This window comes from Ruditapes philippinarum, unplaced genomic scaffold, assembly GCF_026571515.1.
Source record: "Ruditapes philippinarum isolate M1 unplaced genomic scaffold, ASM2657151v2 ctg7565_1_1_1_1, whole genome shotgun sequence".
Classification (NCBI taxonomy): Eukaryota; Metazoa; Mollusca; class Bivalvia; order Venerida; family Veneridae; genus Ruditapes; species Ruditapes philippinarum.
In genome coordinates, this window is record NW_026859148.1 from 1 (window position 1) to 19131 (window position 19131).

General features: G+C 31.5%; 1 long non-coding RNA gene across 1 annotated transcript in view; it reads left to right on the top strand.

The window, feature by feature from the left end:
* The first annotated feature begins 3703 nt into the window (after positions 1 to 3703).
* LOC132755422 (uncharacterized) overlaps positions 3704 to 19131 on the top strand; it is a 48338-nt gene continuing 32910 nt past the window's right edge. Inside the window, exons 1-2 of the long non-coding RNA XR_009629207.1 lie at positions 3704 to 4208; positions 4938 to 5102. This is a non-coding gene — a long non-coding RNA (uncharacterized LOC132755422). The remainder of the gene's footprint in view (positions 4209 to 4937; positions 5103 to 19131) is intronic.

Below are 19131 nucleotides of genomic sequence, written 5' to 3' on the forward strand. Positions count from 1 at the left end.
TTTTGAGAATAGTATATATAATATCAACCTGTCCTAAGGACATTTTATAATGTATATCAATACACACGTTTTAGAGTTTACATATATAATCATCTTGAATAAGCTAGTCCGTATGCATCTCCTGCACTATAATACTCATAAATCATGTCATGTTCCATAGTGCACATTAAGAAATAAAAACCCTAATATATGTATATACATGTTGACTTGTCATTCTTTTTGAATATAGCATGTATGACTAATTAGCCTGTGCAACCAGCTATACGACACCATCTCGGAATTTAGCGCAATTTTTAATGAAAGTCGTTTTCATTCGGCGGTTTTGTTTCCAAAAAAACTATACTGAAAGCAGCTATGGATATAAACTGTGATACAGGTGAGAACATTATTTCTGTCACAGTTATACAAGCACGCTAGTTGTTTTTTTTCATTGACAAGCACTTGTGTATATTATCATGGTTTTGTGTTACTAATGACGATTCCTTAATAAGTGATACCTTGTTAACAGCATTAAATGTTTACCCTGGTTATTGGATGAAATGTTTTAAACAGTGACATAGCACTACCTTGGAACTGTTTTCTTGGTTGTTTTTATGCTCCCCGAAAAATTTCGGGGGAGCATATAGTCGGCGCCTTGTTCGTACGTTGTCTTGTCCGGAGCATAACATGAAAACCCATGGAGATAATTTGTTGAAACTTCATACACTGGTAGAGGGCATTGAGGGGGAGTGCAGTGTCAAAGAACCATAACTCTATTTTGCCCGGTTTTTGAATTATCTCCCCTTATAGAAAAATCTTGTCCGGGGCATAACTCTAAAACTATAAGAGATATCAACATGAAACTTTGTAGGTGAATAGATCTCAATGGGTAGATGTGCAGTGCATAAGAACAATAACTCTTTTTGTCCTAATTTTGGAGTTATTGCCCTTTGTTAATTTTAACACTTTGAACTTTGTCCGGAACATAACTCTAAAACTATAAGAGATATCGAGATGAAATATTGTAGGTAGATAGATCTCATTGAGTAGAGGTGCAGTGCAAAAAAACCATAACTCTGTTAAGCCTCATTTTTTTAATAATCTCCCCTTTTAGAAAAATCTTGTCCAGGACATAGCTGTAAAACTATAAGAGATATCGACATGAAACTTTGTAGGTACATATATCTCAATGGGTAGATGTGCAGTGCACAAGAATCATAACTCTGCCTTGCCTAATTCTGGAGTTATTGCCCTTTGTTTATTTTTACTTTTTGAAGTTGTCCGGGACATAACTCGGAAATCATAAGAGATATCATCAAGAAACTTTGTAGGTTGATAGATCACATTGATTAGAAGTGCAGTGCAAAGAACAGTAACTCTGCCTTGCCTAATTTTGGACTTTAAACTTTTTCCAGGGACATAACTCTAAAACTTCATGAGGTGTACTTTCCTGTGTCCAAAACCTATTCGGGGAGCATCACCCGGCTCAAACCGGGCTCTTGTTGTTATTTAACATATACATGCGATATCCTGGCAGGACTAAAAAAGATTCGGATATTTCAACCCTGATCCTGATATTAAGAGATTGAATTCCTGATATTCATCTTGGTAAAAAAAATGTCAGCATAAAAAATCAAACACAGCAGCTACATATACATGTATGTTTCTATTAATGTCTTTATTTGTTACTTTTGATAAGACCCTAAGAGATTTATACAGGTCATTATATACTTATAAATAATATATAGTGAACAATTTCTTCTGTGCGCAATTTCTCCTACATTATTCACATTTTACATTGCACATAGGTACATTGTTAGTTGCTTGTATTTGTATTTCAACTACAACATATTTATCTGCAATGGTGATAATTGAAAACCTGGTTTCGTGGCATTGCCATGTTTCTTGTTGCCATTTATTTAAAGTTGTTGTGTAATTGATTATTCAAAATTTCTTCAAAATACATAACTGGTGATATTTTAACATTGTATAACAATTTTTATGTGGTACAGTATACAATTTGTTAACTGATTGAAAAGTGGTTGTGAAATTTTGAAGGACAGGAAAATGGTTCATTTATGGTTTGTCTACCATACATACTAATAATTCAGGTAAAATTTCAAAAAGTTGTTGCATTTATTAGCTGAAATGATGACATTTGCAGAATTGGAAAAGAAAAAAAAATGTTTTATGATTTCACTGTCAGTTATTGTAGAAAAATATGTTAGCTGATTGGAAAGTTGCAGTACAGGGATACATTAAAAGCTGATTTTTAGCCTGTTTTTAGTGAAAAACGTTGCAACACTTGTTGTTTATGATCATTTTTCACAATGACACAATTATTCTAGAAGAAAGAGGCAAATGATCCGAAATTTTGCACACAAGTTATTGATCTAATGGTAGACTAAACAAATCTTGAAAAAATATTTCAAGTCCTTTCATGTTAAAAACCCTCAGTGGAGTCCCTTTAATTTGCTTAACACTGCTAAATATCCATAATTTGTAAACTGGTTATGTAAGATTAACCAAAGTGCATTAATTGAATAAAGTAAAAAATTAGGAATGATTACAATTGACCTTGCTTTTGATGTATAAGGAAGATTACTCTGTAGTTCATGTGAAAATGTCATGCTTGTTTTACCTCCCTTTAGCCAGGTAACTGGCACAGCAGGACTTACTTGCCCTCCTGCCCCTCCCTCCCTCAGAGAAGAGGTGTAGTTAAGGTTGCTTATATCAATTTTGTTGGTTATATCAGGTTCTTGAAGGGGTGTTCTTGAATACTTTAAAACAAAGGAATTTTCTAGACTAGTGCCCATTGATATGAAGTAAGATAATAACTAAAGACTCGGTATTTTAACACTCAAATAATGGACTATAACACATGTCAATTCTGTTATTTACATTCCCAACAAGCCCTACAAATCCTTTTACATGGGTAATACAACAACAGCCTTTGAAGTGAGTATTTTATATGGACAAAATAATGCAGGGATGATAAAAATGGTGAAAATATAAGAGACATTGTTATGACAAGCTTTTGTTGACATTATGTTACATAAACTCACTGAACTATCTTGACTAGACTCATATACTATATTTTGATATACATACTGTATATGAATTGTGAAGTCCATCTCATTTGTAGGTTCAAACAGTTCCAAATTCAAAGAAGGGCAGACCCACCATATAATTTTTTGCAGAGTAAAGGTTTAAGAGGTCTTCAGAAATAGAGTTTTGCCTAAAATAGGTCGTTCCATTACTAAATGTTTTAAAAGAGACAGGTTCAGGTGAAAGCTCTTCAGCACAGTAGAAGATTTAGTTGAACAGAAGTTGAGTAGTTGACTATGTAATCTTTACCTTGCTAAACAATTGAAATGTACTTGTCCATCTTTCAGTATGTACAAAACAGTGTATCATTTTAGTGTAAATTTCAAACTGACTGGCTTGCAAACAGTTCAAACTTTTCATCAAATGCACAAATGTCTGGTGATTAAAGGTTCCCCCTGTCATGGCCCCACTAGCAAATGAATCTAAACCTAAATTATATGTGCCGTAAGTAGTATATTTGCTTTTAATAAATTTAACACTGACAATTATCTTTCACTCTTCCTAAAATTTTAACAAAATATTTCCCATATTCAAATTACAAATTGTCAAAACATGTGAATTACAATGCATTGAAATTTGGTATATTTTAACTTTTTAGTGTTCGGCATCGTATTCTTCAAATGGACAAATGTCTGACCATCTTGACCGCATCTTTAATGCCTAATAATGAGCACTGGCTGATTTAAGAGGCACAGTGACAACATTTAATTCCCTAAAATTATCATTTAGCAAACAAAATGATGTTTAAACTGAAATATGATTTCAAGACGTTTTGTCACTGTAATTGAATAATTAAGATATATTGACTACTTCTTTGTCGGAAATTGAACTGTTGAATTACTTAGGTATTTTTCGATTTTATCACAAATGATTAATGACCAGTTTTCGTAGGTGTATATGTTTGAAAATTAGAGGCTAGAAGTTTGAAACCATCAATTAGTACTCTAATTGTTTCTTCATAAGTAATGTATCTTCTTACAGAAATTCACTGCCGGAATGATACGGTATTTGGGTGTAACTTAGCGGGGCGCACATTTGTTTGACCATGGTACGGAACCACAGCGGTGTAAAACTTTGGTGAGATGACTTACAGATAAAAAGATGTTTAACAGTTACCTATGGTAATGAATTCATTAAAATAAGAATTTAACTTTGTTCAAGTAACGTTTCACAGATATATCGAGGATTAACTGCAAAACTGCTGTTACTTGTATGAAATAAAGAAGGACTTACAAGAGTTTTGCAGTCAACCCCTGATTTCTACCTATATTGTTCTGTAGTATATAGTAACCTGATTTATAAAACATGATTATGTTGCCTTCATTTCTTTTTCTTCCTTTCTTTCTTATACCTTCATCTCATTGAACATCTGTTATTATAATTTAATTTTGTCAACAACAAACTGTAAACAAAATGGTTCTTGCCACCATACTGTATTTTTGTGAAGCAAAATTTGACATCATTCTAGATCCATAGTCTTATGGTTTGTTTGTTTGTTTCTTGAATTTATAAAGAAGTCATTGTTTCTTGTAAGATTTGAACCCACAGTGATTAAGGGCACAAGACTGTAAAAGCAACTTTAAATTTAGTTAAAAAATTTATGATTAATAACTAATTCTATAATTCAGACTTTATTTTTTATGAGCTGGATACTTCACGCCAATATAATTTCATAATTTGAAGGATTGTCTATCAGACATTTGATAAAAAAACACTTCATTACTGTTCACTTTTTTTTGTGTGCTTCAAAGACAAGTTCGGCATAAACATAAGAACAATCTTTAGATTTTTGTAAAGAAATTCAAGTGTGAACTTTGTCAGTATATTGAGTGGTATTTGTTTTGTTTCAGAAGTTTCCAGCCCTTCTGTCCACTCACATGTCCAGCTTAGCGTCAGCAATCCTGATGGATGACCATCCCATAATGCTCCCGGACAGGAAACAACTTTTGTTGCCATGGGAGACAAGGAAAGCATTCCTCATTTGTGCCAGGAATTTCTACAGATGAACAAAACAGGTTAGCATTTTTAAAATTTATTTAAAAAAAACTAATCTTAACGTTCCATGTTTGATTAATTTAAGATATTATTATGTATTGATGAAACTAATGTAGCTGGATTGATTACTTGTATGAATAAGGCATAGTCTGAAAGCAAGCTTTATGACAATTTACTACAAAATTAAACTATAGTTATGAAGTTATTAATCAAATTTTGAAAAACTCGTCTGAATTTTTTATCTCATTAAGAATCCAGTTCCTGGAAAAGGATCTCCTTTCATTTTAAATGCAAACATCAGCATTTTGTACCACTAAATGAAGAGTACTGAATGTTTTTATCCCAAAGTGCCCAGTACTCTAGGCCATTTTTAAAACCATTTTGCCTTTACAAAATACATGGTCTTGCTACTGACAAGCTCTTCAACCTTTCACACAATAATTTTATTTCAAAAGACCTTAGTAGGCAAATTGGCATTTATCAAGTAACCCCTGAGTTTCACAGAATCTTTGATGATTAATTTTTAATATTTTAAACTGTCTAGATATACATTTGTATGAATTTGATAGAAGCAGGTGCTAATAAAGCAGGAATCTAGATAAGAATTCTATGAGTTTCATTCAGATTTTTTTTCTTACATAGTGTCAACAGATTTCTATTGTTGTCATTGAATTTATTATACTTGACAGTAATAGAAGATGAGTGTCTGTTTTTGATTAAAAGTGATAACGTTAGCACATACGTTCCTTCAACAAGTCTTCAATGCAGATGGAAAGTGTCAGGCGTAAATTTTTTGACAATTCAAACTTGCTCACAATAGTATTGTATGAATCGTGGGTGTCATTTTATAGAAATGGAAGTGCCTGGTTCATTATATCGCAATCAACGTTTAAAGGCCTTTCGGAAGATTTTAATTTAGATGCAGTATTGAAATTCAACGCTTCTGTTTGAGGCTTTCTTCTAAAGGTAAGGATCATGGGTATTTAAGTCACTTGAGCATATTTACTTAAACAACGTAGAAATGACATCAGTCATTAAAGTGAAATCTATCATGCTTAAACAGGGAGAAAGATCGCATATGATTGGCATATGGTTGACAGGAAAATTGTGGAAAATCTTCGCCAAATCTGGCTATGGTATCAATTCTCATGTTTATGAAAGTTAAAGGGTGAAATTCCTTTTCAGTCCCAGGTAAATTAAGAAAGTAAATTCAAATTTCACTGCCATCCCTTTGAAAAATCAAAGAGTGTCTTTGTGTGATTGACATGGATTAGAGATATAATGATTTTGAGATTATTGGGACTATAATGTGTATCTATAGATAATTAGGGAATTGGTTCCCACAATAATCAGCCATTGATCCACTTAAAATAATATTTGGGCCATTCGCCTTGATGTTGGCCATTGCTTTTGTATAATGTATCGCTCGGTCAAGGGTTGCTTGCTATACTTTTTGCCTTGACGTTGGCGGCACCTTTGTCATCTTTTACCTACCAGAGGTATTCTCACATGTTTTCTGAATAATTATGGAAGGTAATTTTGAAGGCATAATGATTTTGCATGCAATTTTTATTTTCACAACTGCTGAAGGAATGCATTTGAAACTATATGCATGTCTTTAGGCTCATACTTGCCAAGAAGTGTAATACTAAGGGTTTTGTGGAATTATTCTCTCATATAAACGTAGAAAATTCCTTTATTGCTCTTGCTTTACTTGCAGTCAAAGAAAAGAGTCAAATGTATTATCTAACTGACAATTATAAGACCTTTTCTCTCTACATATTTGTAAATAAAAGGAAAATTGAGTTGAGAATTGGAGATTTCATGGTCTTGAATTAAGAACTTGTAGTGTGTCCAATATACCTCCATTAGTATTAGTAACAGTTACATTGTTTTAATCAAGGACATTTGATAGCTCTTTAAAAGCTATAAACATATAATATTACTCTGTCATTTAAGAAAACAACATATTGTTGTAAACATTAGAAATTTAGAAATATCAAGTATGTCTCTATGGAAAAAAACAATTTGAAGGCAGATATGAATGACCTGTGAGAATTTAATGAAATGGCTGTGAACTAGAATTTAGAAAGTAATCTAGTATGATTATAATTTTTCAGAATTTTTTCATAAAAATCGATGAATTAGATTTTATCATGTAATGGAAAAATCCAAATTGGGTGTAATTTTAGAAAAAATCGATATAGTTACTCTGTTTAATGAGTCAGATGTCAACTTTGTTAAAAAAATAGATGCTTTTTCCATTTTTGCTGGTTTAATTAATATCTGTAACAAAATTGAATTGGAGCTAATAAAAAATGCAGAGGATGTTGAGGTGACTAAAGATTCTTGCTTTTTTTCTATTCATCAATAAAATTGATAAACAAAAAGCGATGAACAGTCATCAATAAGATTTCTAAAAAGATACAATCGGCTATGTTACAAAAAAGTAGGGTTTTTTTTTTGCTGCAAAGTGAAAGGAAAAGAATAAAAATTAAAGTGTTTATTTTAAATGTAACAACATTTTGTTCTCTTTTTTAGTTTAAGCCTTTTATAATCAATCAAGTCTGAAGTTTTGTAAGTCAAAATGATTGCCCCCTGCCTTTTTTTTCTTTTTTTATCATTTTAACAAAAGTAACCATTATTTTGTGATAAAATGAATATCAGTTTCTAGCTCGTACTAGAGAGATAAATCAAAATTTTTATTCACAATAATACTGTCTATTTGAACGGCAATTACTGGGAAGATATTAAACTTGTCAACGGTTAAATCGCAATTTTCTCGCTGAAATTTGGACAATTGTCTATTGTTGACAAAGGTTCGCTCATGTCGACTTGTTATAATACGGGATATAGTCAGGACATCTCGATGGCGCGGCCTTTAAATATCTCATTTGTATCAGTTACAAGTGAAATTGCTACCTGTGAAAAAAAATTACACAATATCGTTTTTAACAATTTCTTTTTTTTTGTTAGGCGAAATAAGAAATTACAAATATGATAGCTTGTAAAGGTCATACTCTTTTCACCAAAAATGTTTGATGTACTTTCTGTAAGCTGGGGATGGTAATTTGGTTTTTATCTCCATTTAGATTTGAATGAAACACGCAATTTTAAATAAGTGATACTTTTCGATGTAAGACGCCAATGTTCATTTTACTTGTTCTTAATCCGTACACAATATCGTAAACTAATATTGATCTATGTTTCCTGTCAGATTTTACCACTTTAAGGTCACTTGAGATTGTAATTAAATAAATTCGGCAAATATCAAAAGATTGTTATTAATATTCCATTCTTTTTTACAATAATTTAATAATATTGTTCTTTCCTCTTACCTTATCGCTGCCTTATAATCATTGCAATACTCTTTGAAGTAGATTTGTATCAAATGGACTGAAAATGAGAAAAAACATAATAAAACGGACACTTTAAAATGGTAAGACTCGGCGATCAAGTTTTATGTTGAACTTAAATAGATATTTTTGGCGCTCTCCGTAATTTCAATATTTGTTTAAATGATATAAAAACATTGAAGGAATAGCAATGAAAATTGTTGTTTTTTTACATACTTGTTGAGAAAACTCATTATTTTGAAGTTTTTATTAAAAGGAAGTTAAAAGCAAGACAATATGCAGATTTCTGCTTCATGTCTAAAGTTTGATCACAATTGTTTCCTTGGACTTGATCTTTCAATGAAATTGGAAAATATTATTTTATTTATATTATATATGAAAAACTTTTGGCAGCAACCAGAGAATTTCTGTAACTTTCAAGATATATTGATCAATTATGTCAAACAGTTTTGAATGAGTGCTTGTCAAATATTGAAGTATTTTGTTTTATTCTGTTATTCAAGCATAAAAGCAATGCTTTCACTTTCATACAGAATTAGTAAATAAAACTTTCCAAAGTTTGAATCCATTGAAGCAGTAAAATGTTATATTTCTGTAGCTACATAATAATCCAGCTTTAATATGACATAACTTGGGAGTCAAACTTGTAATTTTCTACCTAATAATCTCTATGTTAACTTAGTACCAGTAATTGTAAATTTAAATGACCTATCATGATAACTTAAAGTCATTATCAGACTGAGGTAAATTTTCTCCTGGGAAACTTTATTTATTTGAATTATAAGAATTTTATTATGATTGTTGTCTCCTTTCAGTGAATTACCACAAGTATTTTCTTCTTTTATTTTGATGTCACCCAAATGGTAACTTAATAAATGGAAGACTTAAAAATGATGTATATACTAGTAACTTTCTGTTTACCATGATCATCTTATTAGACATATTTTCACAAAATAAAGTTATTCTGTTTATGGTTGATGAATAAACAAAAAGCTGGGGGAGGCAAGAGAATGAAGATAACAAATTATAATGTCTTTGCTTATTATTCTTATTATTTCATTACCAAAACTGTATATTTTGTGACTACAATTATCTAATTTTCTTTATTTTTATAATGGCAGATTTTTGAGACACTGCTAGTCTGTATAAAAATTTTTTTTTGATGTTTCTTTGAAAAAAAAACAACAAGATGATTTTGGGTGTTACTATTTTAATACAATAGACTTGATATATGCTTTTGACCAGAATAAGGTTTTGTATCGTGAAACCTATAATTTTCGACCATCCGCGTAAATCCTTATTTTTTCAAATGAAGTGTTACGACAGTTAAGAACGTCCCCGCTGGTTAAATATACAAAGGTTTTCCTGTCTAAAACTGCTCAGATGAGTCATGTTATTACGCTGTTGACTAACATGGTATGGCGGAGATGATATCTGCAAGTATTTGAAGTAATTAGTACTAAGACACCTGAGCGTCATCCTCATTATATATTTCAATATTTTTTTCGGCGAGCATTGATTGCACTAGAACCTGATCAAGTTTTAATTGTCAAAAATCACTCATTTGTTCTTGTATACATGGTATTGTATCATTGGTAATGAATATAATAGTGGACAATTTTCTGAATTGCTTGTGGTTACTGCATGCGATTAATGTCGTAAGCTACGTTCAATGGTGTGAAGTAAGCAGAAAGATTGTTCAAAGCTTAAATTTTGGCATATTAAATGATCTCCTATTGTTGTACACACTGCTATTAGATGGTTTGTAGATTATTCCACTACTTTAAGCGTAGGGGTTTTGTTTTTCAGTGCGTTAAAGTTTAATGATTTTGAAGATAGTTGTGATATCTTGAAGAAGCAGATGATATCTTGTTTATTGCCGATAGATTTCACAGATATCCTGGCAAACTGTGATTTAGTCCATTTATCTATTTACAACATCTCACCATATTGTATAAGGATTTTTTTAAAAGTCTAAAATTACGTTTCTTCTAAACATATTATAAACAAGTCGTAATTGTGTATGAATCCGCTATATTCTGTCAATATTTAGTACTAATGCAATAGGGTCCATTACTCCTGACTATATTGAACTTGGGACTAGTTTTATGTAGGTAACTATAATTGGGAAAATTTAACAAATCTATTCAAGTTAACTTTCTGAGATGAAAATACACACACAAAAAAGCTTTTTCATTAAACCAAAACAAGATTTAATATGTCTTATAAATTAAGCTGGTTATTAATGTGGTTAAACTTCACAATGTTTTAAAATTGAGAGTAATTGACAGCTGTATCAAATGTGAAGAGGCCCTGTTACCAAGAAAGCACTATTTTGTAAAAGTGACATTCTTTATTTCTTTCTGTCAACTTATTAGACTAAATTATGTGTCTTAAACCTATACAATCCAATTTTTTTCCCTATAGAATATGTCCAACTGATTTGTTCAGCAAGGGAAGCCATCATGAGAGTTTGTAAGAGCATAATTCTTGTAAAATTTGAAAATCTGGTATCAGTCCTGGGTATTAGACCTGTTTACTCTGACAAGTTGGTTGAGGATGGTGTGTCTTTATGCCGTGTCTTCTCCACTGGCTGCTGTATCAAAATAATATTTGTGGAAAAGTTGTCATTTACATGTTGAAGCATAGATTAGTGCTGATATACTTGTTTAATTTATGCTAAAAGTAACTTGTCACTGTCTTTTAAAAATTGTATAGACTTAAACTACCAATTCTTATTCTATGTTTATAAAGATAATGAAAATGAACTATTTAAAATTCAAAGTCATTTTTGCATGCATGATTTATTTCATGATTGTGAAGATCCCTTCAAATCTACAAAGGCACAAAATAATTCATTTGGAACCAAACTGTTTATTAAATTATTTAAATGAAAAATGCTAACATCATTTTCGTATCACTGTATTTACTATTTTATACACAACTTTGTTTTTTGAAGGGTGATGTATATATTTGATATCTTAACAAATATTTGATATAACTGCGATACAACTGTGATATACCGATGAACTGTAAACAGCCGTAAACAGTGGCGTTAATCATATCTCGCAGCAAATCTATCTTGCCCTCACAAATTAAGTGAACAATGAAGATTTGATGATTTAAAACATTAACAAGACAAAATAACTCTGTTTAATTACAATTTATACTGTTTAATTAGCTGTGTGTATGATCTTCAGGGGTGTGTTGATATATCTTTTGATTCAATTTTAGAAGGATATCAAATTCCGGTTGTTTGTTTTAAATTTGAAAAATATCCGGTATTTTTTTCTCATACCTTATTTTTGAGTGATTGAGATGTGGTATTTAGGTGTCCATACCACCGTAACAGAGTCAGATCTGCCTGGTCGTGTGTTTAAATCTTACCAGATTCTCAGTATTGTTTAGTTTATACAAATTTATTTTAGTTCAATTGTTTTGGAAGCTATAAGCTTTTTGAATCATTTTGGAATCCATTCCTGGAACCAACCAGTACTAAGCAATAAATGTAAAGTTTCTTGCTCAAGGAAACAATGGCTTGCCCTTGACGGGGTTTAAACCTATGGTGCCATCAATCCTTAGATGGCTTGTCCGAAGCATGAACCACTCAGCCACTCTGTATTGTTTGCTGCTTAAATTTAAACATTTTAGGTATTGAAACCCCTCACATTGACATTGGACCTTACAAATTTCAATATGCAGGACAAGTCCATTATATAAATTTAGGAGTATAAGGATGACAGGTTATTTAGTGTATGAACTTTTAAAGTATTTGGTTAAAGTTATGATTTATGACTTGGTGAGTGTAAAAAGTTCTGAAGAATAAAATCTTAACACCATAATACATGATAAAATACGTCCAGTCACAGACATACATAATTGTATAAATTAATACCTCCAATATTTTTTTATTGAACTCTAGACAAAAATTAATTATGAAAAGAAAAAAAATACAAAGAACAATATAAACTCAAAAATTATAGAGTCATGGTTCACAGGTACTGCACTTCACCTCAAATTTATGAAGTTTTAAGTTGATCAATACCAGTCACACCAGATAAGCAAAACCTGATGGCTAGCCATTTGCAACTTTGTTTTGCTGGGGCTTTTAAAGTTTACAATTAAGCCTTTAAAAAAAAAAAAAAACCTCTGCTTAACATACTGAAGTCACAACCTCTACTTAACATACTGATGATGTAGAAGAAATTTACTGTATATGGATCTAGTTCATTTATAATGTCTGGCTTGTTAACTAACTGCACAGTCCCCCTGTAAGTAATTTCTTAAGTAGACATTAGTTATTCTAAAGTAAGATGATTTGCAAGTAAATGCCCTGTAGGTAATGGAGTATTTTTTGTCTCCTGTTCATTTTAAAGTATACTTGAATGGACGTTTATGGTGGAGATTAACTCTGTTCAGTATAAAAATCATGAACACATTGGTGTGACTCTGATTACAAATGACAATCATCTAGTTAATTAGCAATACTGTCTGTAACAAATTAGGGAAAATCTTTCATTTTACTGTAGCATTCAGCATGTTGGTGACATAACGAGAGGGGACTACTATGTCTGTATGTCTAACTAATGTCGGAATCATTATAGTGTGATAGTACAAAGAGTTCAGCATTAAAACTGTATCACTCCTACAGTTCCTTCTAGAATGTCAGAATTCTGGCTACAAGATGACTTTAATAACTTTTATATCAACATAATGGGTGGCTATTGGTAACGTTTATATGCGATTAACAGTAGATTATTTCTATAATCACAAATAGTGTAACCTTTCACAAGAGTCTCTGTTTTCCACCACTGTTCTTGGTGTCCCTTTTAACGTTGAGAGATTCTGACTTTTATTATGCGTATTATAGCTGCAAATTGTGCATATAATTTGAAATTTAGTGTGGAATTGGGGGAAATCTTGATGGAAAATTGGACAAATTTGGAGATAGGGTTATAGAGAGAATAATAAAAGGGAAATAATTTACAGTGTAATAACGTATGTAGGAGCTGTAAATGCCACTCATTTCTAGTAATAAACACCGAGTTTTACAAGCGCTTTAATGGTGGTCTGGAGAAAAGCTGAAATAAAATTTGCCACCGGAAAATAAACTGAAAGTGAAAATATAATTACATGTGTAAAATATGTCATTTTGTTACCATAATCTCAATTATGTGGTACATGGTAATATTGTAATATGTAGCTATTTTATGCATTTGATCAGTTCTCATAATGTTATATGATATAAATAAACTCTCATTATCTACTTTAATGTATGGAAATAGATCATATTAAGAGGAAAATATGAAAGACTTGGGAAGAGTGTATAAATTTGGCAACAAATTTCCATTAAAAGCTTCACGGGTCTAATTGCACCAAATTTTTTTATTAAATGTTTAAGTTTTTAATAATGCATTAATTTTCTTCCTTCCATAATTTTGTTTGCAGCTGAAATGTTTGGAAAATAAAGATCCCCTATAGATGGATTAAAGGAAACTCCACTGAGGTCCAATAGCCTAAAATAATGAAATTTGAAATTCTTTCTTAAATCAACTGGTACACTTAAATTTAAAAACCAAGCAACACATAATAAATAAATATACACAGTATTAAATTTATAATCAATTTTTATGCGATTTTTTCTGATTTGAGTGAAAGGGCTGCAAAGGTTTTCATTTTTGGGGCCAGTTTGCACAATAATAATGATTATTTCTGGGAAACGGAGGCAGCCAATGATCTGAAACTTTGTAAACTAGTCATTGGTCAAAACATACATCTAGTTAAACAAAAATTTTGAAAAAATATTTTTGGTCCATTCAAGTACAAAAAAACCCAGTGGAGTCCCTTTAAGCACTGGTGTTGAATCACACAGTAAGAGAAGATATGACCACAGTAAGTATTGTCTGCATTTCACTTTTCTTGCCATGTTACTGAAGTCGCAACAATATTATGTTTCTTTGACACTATCACTCCTGTTAATACAAAAAGTAGATTGAATCAAGATTAATTCAACCAATTTTTTAACCATTAAGTTTAATTTGATATCAGTTTACTATGTTTTTATGCTCCCCGAAAAATTTCAGGGGAGCATATAGTCGGCGCCTTGTCTCTGTCCGTCCGTCCATCTGTCCGAGCAAACATTTGATATTTATGAGCTTCATTCCGTAGTTAAATAAAGAACAAAAACTCATAAAATTCAAATTAAGAGCTTTTTTTGTTTTATGAGCTAATTTTGCTTATGGACGTTGGTCCAGGTGGTGTTTATGAGCTGATTTGCCTCATAAACATCAAAAGTTGGTACGTCCGTCCGTCCGTCCGTTGTCTTGTCCGGAGCATAACTTGAAAACCCTTGGAGATAATTTGTTGAAACTTCATACAGTGGTAGAGGGCATTGAGGGGGAGTGCAGTGTCAAAGAACCATAACTCTACTTTGCCCGGTTTTTGAATTATCTCCCCTTATAGAAAAATCTTGTCCGGGGCATAACTCTAAAACCTTAAGAGATATCAAGATGAAACATTGTAGGTAGATAGATCTCATTGAGTATAGGTGCAGTGCAAAAGAACCATAACTCTGTTAAGCCTCATTTTTTAATAATCTCCCCTTTTAGAAAAATCTTGTCCAGGACATAGCTGTAAAACTATAAGAGATATCAACATGAAACTTTGTAGGTAGATATATCTCAATGGGTAGATGTGCAGTGCACAAGAATCAAAACTCTACCTTGCCTAATTCTGGAGTTATTGCCCTTTGTTTATTTTTACTTTTTGAATTGTCTGGGACATAACTCGGAAATCATAAGGGATATCATCAAGAAACTTTGTAGGTTGATAGATCACATTGATTAGAAGTGCAGTGCAAAGAACTGTAACTCTGCCTTGCCTAATTTTGGAATTATTGCACTTTGAACTTTTTCCAGGGACATAACTCTGAAACTAGAAGAGGTGTACTTTCCTGTGTCCAAAACCTATTAGGGGAGCATCACCCGGCTTAAACCGGGCTCTTGTTTTGTTTAATGAGCTACTTGGTACTTTTGTTTATACATGTATATAATTATTTTAATCAATTATTCATTCATGTGATGTCCCTACGGGATTTTAAAAAATCATGATATTTATACACTATGATATACACTAATCCCGATTCCCAATTTTAGATTATGAAATCCTGATGTTAAATTTGTCTCTCCGATAAAAAAGAAAAGTAAACAGTAAAAGTCACACATCTTTGGCCATATTTCGCACCTTAATTACGGTATTGTCAAAGTGTGCTGATTAATTATAAGACAATACTTATATGAATTTGTTCTAAGTTTATTATATTACTAGGCTGTAATGGAGTTCATCTGGAAGTGCACAGTATGTTAATATTATCTAGAACAGTGAATGGAATAAACATCAGTATCGAGCCAGGCGGTCAAGTTGGTAATGCTCAATTTCAAAACCTAATTAAAATCATATACAATATACATACATCACTGTGTGTCTTCTGTCAGCATTACTATCAGGTTTAAGTGCAGAGTTCTGTTTTAAATCTGGAGACTTTGTAAATGTTTTGTGAATGTTTAACCCCAGAATCATATAATGGTTAAATATCTGTCACCACCTTACACTAATGCTTGTACCAATCTAGGTTACCTATCAACTACTGTTTTAGAACGAACAGAGTACTTCATTTTTTTGTTGGGTTTTACTTCACACCAACACAGTAAAGATCATATTGCGACTTTCCAGCTTTACTGTTGAAGGAAGACCTCAGGTGCCCTTCCGTGCATTATTTCAGTCAGGCATGAAAGGGCACCTGAGTAGAACCACCGATATTCCATAAGCTAGCTGGATTCTTCAACTAACATTGCACATCAAAATAGTGAAAAGTACGGTAGTTTTTCTGGTAGTTTTTCTGTTGATTTTTTACCGTCACATATTACAAGTACCACTTAAAGTAGATCTGTGGTCATACTAACTTGGTATATGACTAAACAAAGATATTTCTGAGGTTATTGTACTTTTTATTCTTTTGAAATATTATGTAAGCAAAGAAAAAAAGAGTGCTGTACTTGAATCTGTGTTATCAGTTAAGCAGACTGGTTTTATTTTGCTGTATGTCATTGGTAGAAACGAAAATTTCAAAATTTCATTTTGATGACCAGTCAAGTTTGTCATCATCTAGTGTTTGTGCATTGTCACCGGTCTCTATGTTGTCTCTAATTAGCCCTATATCTATATCAGTGATGTAAACAAACAGATCAACTTGAGGGGTAATCTGCCATAAGTGTCCACAATATCACCAAATAGCTGATCCCCTGCTATATTTAATGAGGTGTAAATTATAATAACTTATCCCTTCAAGTATTCTTCAGTAAGTAAGATCTAACCATTATTTTGATATATATATATTCTGTAAGAGGCTTATGTATGATTTAACATTGTGTAGGGGGGTTGTTTTCGATTTTCTTTAATAAGCTGATCCCCACAGATTTTCTATTTTTCTGTATAATATCATTATATAGGTATCTGTGTGAAATAACTGTTATAAAGCTGGGAAAACAGAATTTATATGAAGATTACAGAGTTTGATCATTATCATAAATGATTCGGCAGATTTTACACTTGTAACATCTTTAATGTTTCACTATCTGATAAATGTCCTAGGCTCTTTTAAGTTCAGGAGTTCTGACAGTAAGACAGGAACTTCTTGGAACTGAGCTATGCATTTGTAGTCATGTTCTGTCTTCTGCTTTTTTATTTATATAAAATCAAAGGAATGAGCAATTCATGTTTGAGCTATATGTAATGCCAAAAGCCAAAAGAACAGAGAGCCATATTAGATAGAACATTTTGCACCATTTACATCTGCATTCTAGTAGATAATAATATATCTCGACTTTTACCTCAAAAATGTTAACTAATATGCTTCATTACACAAATTACGTTTTCTTTTATATAAACATAATGCAGACAAGATATTAACAGTTTGGAATGGCTGCATGGAACTTATCTAGGGTTAATGCTGCATGGTAAGATATAGCTTTATAAGAGATAGACTGATAGTATAAAGCTTTTTATTTATTTACTTGTATATAAAAACCTACAAAATCTGTAGCCCTGTTGATTTATTGATTTTGGTAATGAACCTATCAGATAATAACCCTGATACCTTATGTTTTTATTCTGAAAGAGAAACACCTGCTTCAACAAAAAATATCTACATCTGCAAATCTGCAAAAAAATTATATCCATAGCAACCAAAGAACTTGAACCTTTCACTCCAAACATCTCAGCAGTGATTAAATCTATACTCTGATTCATTTATGCGGTTTTCCACCAATTAGCCAACTCTTAAACCTTGTTGGGTTTCGGTGCATAGAAAAACCGGAAAGCACCGGATAGCACCGAAATACCGGAAAGCACTCAAATTTCTATTAAAAACATATGAAAACGTTAATTAATCGGTTTGAAAAGTGTTACCAATCGATTTATTAGATTAAAATTTTCAGACAAGTCATTTTTATATTATATATTGATAATTATTACGAGTATTTAGGAAAATAGATATATCGAGTGCTTTCCGGTCCTGTTAAGATACATGTACATTACCGGATAGCAATATTGTTTATCAAAGTTATACATGTAAATCTTTATTTTATTGGTTTGAAAGTGTTACCAATCGATTTATTAGATCAAAATCTTACAGACATGTCATTTTTATAAAAATATATTGATAATTTTTACGATTATTTAGGAAAATAAGATATATCGAGTGCTTTCCGGTCCTGCTAAGGTACATGTACATTACCGGATAGCAATATTGAATATCAAAGTAATACATGAAAACTTTATTTTATTGGTTTGAAAGTGTAACCAATCGATTTATTAGATCAAAATCTTTCAGACAACATGTTTTTATAAATATATATTGATAATTATTACTATTATTTAGGAAAATAAAGATATATCGAGTGCTTTCCGGTCCTGCTAGGGTACACGTACTTTACCGAATAGCAATATAGTTTATCAAAGTAATACATGAAAACTTTATTTTATTGGTTTGAAAGTGTTACCAATCGATTTTATTAGATCAAAAATCTTTCAGACAACATGTTTTTTATAAATATATAATGATAATTATTACGAGTATTTAGGAAAACTGATATATCGAGTGCTTTCCGGTCCTGCTAAGATACATGTACATTACCGAATAGCAATATTGTTTTATCCAATTAATACATGAAAACTTTATTTAATTGATTAATTAAGTTGACATTATTTCAAATTAAAAATATTATGATTAGTTACACGATTTTTCAATCTTGCTCATACCATAGACCTGACAATGTATCATATTTCTAATATTTTATAGGTTGTGTGAAGGACAGAAAGAGGATGTGTAAAAAGTACCAATAAGTTATTCAAAGCATCGAACCATATTTTTTCTTATTATATTTTTATATCATGTAAAATAAAGAAAAACTTATATAAATTTTCGTTCAGTTATGTCTTTTTTTTTTTCCATACTATGTGTACCGAAAAGCAATGTGGTCATCAGTGGAGGACAGTAGTTGTTGTATTGTTTATCACACGTGCTAATCCTTGCTGATTAAAGACCTTGTATATTGTAGCACAAAAAGGTGATGATTTAATCAATTTGTACACAATTATGATAATTGAGAGTACCGACCTGCACATCAAAGTTGCA